The 4571-nt window shown below is 37.5% G+C and overlaps 1 long non-coding RNA gene across 1 annotated transcript; it reads right to left on the reverse strand.

Moving 5' to 3' along the window:
* Window positions 1-3705: 3705 nt before the first annotated feature.
* On the reverse strand, window positions 3706-4290 carry LOC120552976. Its single transcript, XR_005638072.1, has 2 exons — window positions 4245-4290; window positions 3706-4102 (listed from the first exon to the last, which is right to left on the reverse strand). It is a non-coding gene; the product is annotated as an uncharacterized LOC120552976 (long non-coding RNA).
* Between the last annotated feature and the right edge of the window lie 281 nt (window positions 4291-4571).

The following is a 4571-nucleotide window of genomic DNA, read 5'->3' on the forward strand; positions in this document are numbered from 1 at the left end:
TTTCAGACGTTTCAGATAGTCGCACAGCGTCTGAAACCGCCAATGAAACAATCATACTGAACCCTTAAAGATTTGTGCCGGAACAAAGATATTTACCTGCTTTATTCCACTGTTTCTATGACAAACGCAAGTCCCAGATGAGCTTCCTCTATTCACCCTACAGTAGCTCTCCTTCAAGGCGTTGGATCGACACAATTGAAAAAATAAGTGTCAGAGAAGGGACTACTATCTTTTCAGGTGTTGATGATACAAACACAAAAGTCTACTTGATGTCATTTTCCACTTTACAGCGGTAAAGTGTTGCCAGCTCAAGAATAGAAGAATGATAGCTCCATGTATGAAATAAGGCAATCAATCAATGACGGCTGCAACTACTACTAATAATTGTTTTGGTCTATAAAACATTAGTAAACTGTGAAAATGCCCATTACAATTTGTCAAAATGTAAAGATATTCAGCTCACTGTCATATATTTTTTGTTTGAAAATGTAGTTATTACGATTAATAGGCTATCAAAATAGTACTAATTGTAGCTCTACAATCAATTCATCAATTCATCAATCCATCCATATATCTACCTTTACATGTAGCTGATATTAAAAGCTAAATTAAGCAGGATCTTTGTTTAACATGAATTGAAAGGAAAGCACAGAACCTAAAGGGAACTGCATGTTCCCTCTCTGCTCGCTGCTGTCCTCACATAACCCCACCCATATAATGTTAATACTCCATTGAATGCTCTGTGTGTGTGTGTGTGTGTGTGTGTGTGTGTGTGTGTGTGTGTGTGTGTGTGTGTGTGTGTGTGTGTGTGTGTGTGTGTGTGTGTGTGTTTGTGTGTGTGTGTGTGTGTGTGTGTGTGTGTGTGTGTGTGTGTGTGTGTGTGTGTGTGTGTGCGCGCGCGCGTGTATCTGATGCATGGTCCGCAGTGTGCATTATGAAGCCCTTGGGACTCTGGTAATAGATGGTATTCAGCGAAACTATAATAACCTCTTTTGAAAAGAACTTTTACTCGCTCACTTGCTCCAAAATGATTGACAGCATCGCGGTATCTCTGTTGCGAAGTGACCGACAAACATAATTTGAGACGTTTTAAATCCTAGCAGTTGGAGAGCACAATCGCAGCAATATACTGTGCTGATCTTGACGCAAATTAGGGGAATGGTTCAGGTCACTGTGTGTTCTAACGAGACAAAGAAAAGATAATGGCAAATGTACTATAACTGAACTTTGACATGTGTAGTGCTGTGTGTGTGGAGGAAAGCCATGTAATATAAATGTCTGGCGTTTGCCGCCTGGCTCTGTGCTTGGCATTAATATGACATTCCCTCTGCATGCTATATCTATTTTTGTGTGTGTGTGTGTGTGTGTGTGTGTGTGTGCACGCGATGCGTCAGGGACAAAGAGTTCACACTGCAGCAGTGCTGTCTCTCTCCTTTCTCCTCTCCCACATCCCTCCCTCTGTTTCCTTCTCCTAAAATGATCTCTCAGTATTTCTGTCTGGATGCACAGCATGTTTCTCTCTCTCACACACACACACACACACACACACACACACACACACACACACACACACACACACACACACACACACACACTGTCTGTACATTTTGTATGAACCTGCCTGTTGCTGTGCGTTTGAAAGGATGCCGATATGAAGTGCTATTTGTTCACATTAAAGTATCTTTCATTGTATAGTTATATCATTTGAGCTATTTTATGAGAGGCCGTATAGGAGGTAATTCATACTTCTGTCTTACACACACTATCATAATCTTGCATATACACCACTATACTCATACACACACACTATTATAATCCTTTTACATGTATGTATGATAGGGTATAGTTGTGTATGTGAGAGAGTATAGTAGTGTATGTGAGAGAGTATAGTAGTATGTGTGAGAGAGTATAGTGGTGGTATGGGAGAGTATAGTAGTATATGTGAGAGAGTATAGTAGTGTATGTGAGAGAGTATAGTAGTGTATGTGAGAGAGTATAGTAGTGTATGTGAGAGAGTATAGTGTGTAGTGTGAGAGAGTATAGTAGTATGTGAGAGAGTATAGTAGTGTATGAGAGAGTATAGTAGTATATGTGTATGTGAGAGAGTATAGTAGTGTATGTGAGAGAGTATAGTAGTGTATGTGAGAGAGTGTAGTAGTATGTGTGAGAGTATAGTAGTATATGTGAGAGAGTATAGTAGTATATGTGAGAGAGTATAGTGGTGTATGTGAGAGAGTATAGTAGTGTGTGTGAGAGAGTATAGTTGAAAAGGAAGTTGGTTTGATCAATCAGGAAGACAGCTTAAATTCTCACTTCCTCATTGGCTAAAGGGGCCATTTTAAATTATCATTATCTGGTGGGCTTGCTGCTTTGAAAGTACAGCTAGCACCAACTCAGAGGAACAAGGAACATTTAAATCAAGCAGCATAAACTTTAAGGAAAAAAACAACCTTTTTGGACGAAAACATTTATTCTTATTTTATTTAGTTTCTTTTTCAAGGTCAGTTTTTGTTTGTGGAAGTATATGGTAATGAGGAAAACATTACTATCTTTTTCACTGATACACTGCGGTGTGTTCAGAGAATTGTGAGGGAAACTGACAATTTGGGACATGACATTTTGGAAAGATTAATTTCTGAGCTCAATGGTTATAATTATAATAATAATAATAATACATAAGTTTTATATAGCGCTTTACATGGAACTCAAAGACGCTTTACAAACAAAAGAAACAAACAAACAAACATACTCAGACGATCTCTTTCTTGCTATTGATTAACCAGCAGTTTGAAGAGGATGACAATCAGGGAAGCTTTGGTGTAGAGCTGAAGATCTTTGACCGAACACGACGGGACCCGACGGGACCCGACAGGACCTGACGGGACCTTAGTTTCTATCATTTTACACGGGCTCGCGATCCGAGTTGCGCGCAGCAGTGCAGAACATTTTAGTTAGGAGTGACAACGCTGAAATGAATGAAGTACATTTTGAGACTTCAATGTTGTTGTTCCAGAAAATGACTTTATTTTCAATTAAACAGTTATGAACAGAATTCTAGAAACTGTAGACCCACTAGCCAATGACGGTAACCATGGCATTCTATTATTTTTTTAGCCTAGTGATCTCTATCAGTGAGCAACTTCATTAGTGTCAAGGCAATTAATAAAGGTTAATAAAAGGCCAGTGAAAAGTTTTCTTTTTAGTCAAATGATTATTCTATTCCATTTTATAAATAGATTTTATTGATTGTTATCGAAATAGAACATAACCAACATACAAGTCAGAACAGGAAGGAAATAAACCACCATTCACACCAAAATGACTTCAGGTAGCGCACGACTGTCCTTACCCCAACAAGTTAAAGAAGAGGAGAGAAAAGATAAATAAATTAAAAAATAAATAAATAAATAATAAAAATAATTAAATTAAAAAAATAACAGAAAAAACAAAAAATTAAATAATACAAAAATATATATATATAAAATAAATATATATATATATATACACATACATACATACAGATATACAAATATACATATATACATACATATATATATACATACATACCTACATACATACACATGTGAATTAAAAACCAAGTAAAAATAAAATCAGTCACCCTATACACATACCTTGCCTTCTCTCAACCATGTATAGTTGAGTTAAAATATAAATTTTACCAGTACACAAGACAATAGCAGGGGGGATGATTATTCCATTTTTAATTGTTTAAACAAGACATTAATAATGTATTAGGAAATGGTGAGTTATTGACAACGATGCCTCTTCAATTTAGTCAAGTTCAACAGGCAACAGATTTTAATAATGTATATTAAGGACTTCTTGGAAGTCATTCCTGACCAAATCCCTGAGTGTTTTTTAATGCAAAATCCATAGTTTCCTTAAAATCCTCGAATTTTTTCAGGACTGGCAACCGCAGGCAGTTAATGCATGTTTTCGGTGGGTAAATGACGGCCTTGTCTGAGGGGCAGCTCATGGAGAAAAACCACTGAAGGTAGTGGGGAGAAGCCCAGGGGTGGAATATCATTTGCTCCCATCGTAAAGGCCAGGATACCCCCAAGTTGCAAGGGTCCCTCTTGCTCTGAAAAAGAAATACACCAAAGAACACCAAAACCAAAAATTAAACCTAGCATGTAGAAAACTTTTAAAAAGGAGGGAAAGACAAAGACAGACAGAAGGGCATATGAAAAGATTTTTATTCCATAACTAGCAATAATACTTACCCTCAACATCCAGCAGGTAGTCCCTCCAAAATGCACACATTCCTCTGCGCTTCTTTTGTTCCTGCCCACTGCTGACAGTTCTAGTACATCCGCGCGTGAGTGGGAATGGCTCATGACAAAACAGCGGTCTGAAAGCATCTGGGTGCATTCTTATTGCATCAAGAACACCAAGAGTCTTCATCCCCACCCTGAACCTGTAAAAATGTATCATGAGAAGATAGAAATATAATTTTTCAAATTGGATAAATTATCACACAGCACATGAAAGGGATGACTTATAAGACAGTTCAGTGTTTGTTGACTATGCAAAAAGGCCTTGTCTTTGAC

This window comes from Perca fluviatilis, chromosome 23 (assembly GCF_010015445.1).
Source record: "Perca fluviatilis chromosome 23, GENO_Pfluv_1.0, whole genome shotgun sequence".
Classification (NCBI taxonomy): domain Eukaryota; kingdom Metazoa; phylum Chordata; class Actinopteri; order Perciformes; family Percidae; genus Perca; species Perca fluviatilis.